The following is a 1,045-nucleotide window of genomic DNA, read 5'->3' as shown; positions in this document are numbered from 1 at the left end:
CTACGATGTCACCAAAAGCGTCTGCGATGCCGTGGGAAGTGACCGTGTGGGGCTCCGCATATCCCCACTAAACGGCGTGCATGGGATGATTGACTCGAACCCGGAGGCACTAACCAAGCATCTATGCAAGAAAATTGAGCCACTTTCGCTTGCCTATCTGCATTACTTGCGCGGCGACATGGTCAACCAGCAGATTGGTGACGTTGTGGCGTGGGTTCGTGGAAGTTACAGCGGTGCAAAAATATCCAACTTGCGCTACGATTTCGAAGAGGCAGACCAGCAAATACGGGAAGGAAAAGTCGACGCCGTGGCTTTTGGCGCCAAGTTCATTGCGAACCCCGATCTCGTTGAAAGGGCCCAACACAACTGGCCCCTCAACGAGCCGCGACCAGAAACATACTACACAAGAACAGCAGTCGGATACAACGATTACCCGACGTACAACAAATAACACGGATACCTCTACTCTCATTATATTTGTCTTTTTTATCAAAATAAGCACGGATTAGCAAAAATGATTCAAACGTTCAACAACACGGGGGAAAACAAAGCAAATTTAACCTGTTTAAAAATATCAGTGGGAAAATGCAAACAATGACTTGCATTATTTGTCAGTTTTGACTGCACCGTAATTACCCAGCACACTTCGCGGGACTCAGCATCCCCATGCACCCCACTCCCTCCGTGTCGCCGCGGGTACCTCGTGTGCGCGGCTGCGGACGATGAGCACCCAAAACCGATCAATTAACAGCAACATCTGAGCACATGCCGTGACGCAAATCGTGTTGCTGACGCAGAGTGCCGTCCCATGGCGACACGCAAGTGTTTGTGTGTGTGCGTGTGTGTGTGTGGGTGGGGGAATGAAAGCGCTGTTTATTTATTACTTTCTGCTTGTCAGTCTGGGATTGGAAGGACCACATTGGAGTTGTGTCCTGGACCCGCTGCGTTGTCCTTGCTGCACACTCACGTGGTCCGAGAGTGGTTTTGCCTGTGCTGCTGGAATGCCTCGGCCGTGTTGCCTGCTGCTTATTTATTTATTTTTATT

At 50.1% G+C, this 1,045-nt stretch overlaps 2 non-coding genes across 2 annotated transcripts, besides 1 other annotated feature; both read left to right on the top strand.

The window, feature by feature from the left end:
• Positions 1-716: 716 nt before the first annotated feature.
• On the top strand, positions 717-796 carry Tc00.1047053402911.20. The gene has a single exon (XR_008253961.1). It is a non-coding gene; the product is annotated as a C/D small nucleolar RNA (snoRNA), TB9C2C6 (small nucleolar RNA).
• Positions 797-822: 26 nt separating this feature from the next.
• Positions 823-855: a microsatellite.
• Positions 856-907: 52 nt separating this feature from the next.
• On the top strand, positions 908-978 carry Tc00.1047053402911.10. The gene has a single exon (XR_008253960.1). It is a non-coding gene; the product is annotated as an H/ACA snoRNA, TC9C2H1 (small nucleolar RNA).
• Positions 979-1,045: the final 67 nt, after the last annotated feature.

The sequence above is a fragment of the Trypanosoma cruzi genome (assembly GCF_000209065.1).
Source record: "Trypanosoma cruzi strain CL Brener chromosome Unknown tcruzi_1047053402911, whole genome shotgun sequence".
Lineage (NCBI taxonomy): Eukaryota > Euglenozoa > Kinetoplastea > Trypanosomatida > Trypanosomatidae > Trypanosoma > Trypanosoma cruzi.
Note: the sequence above shows the minus strand (reverse complement) of the source record. Positions and strands in the feature narration are given on the sequence as shown.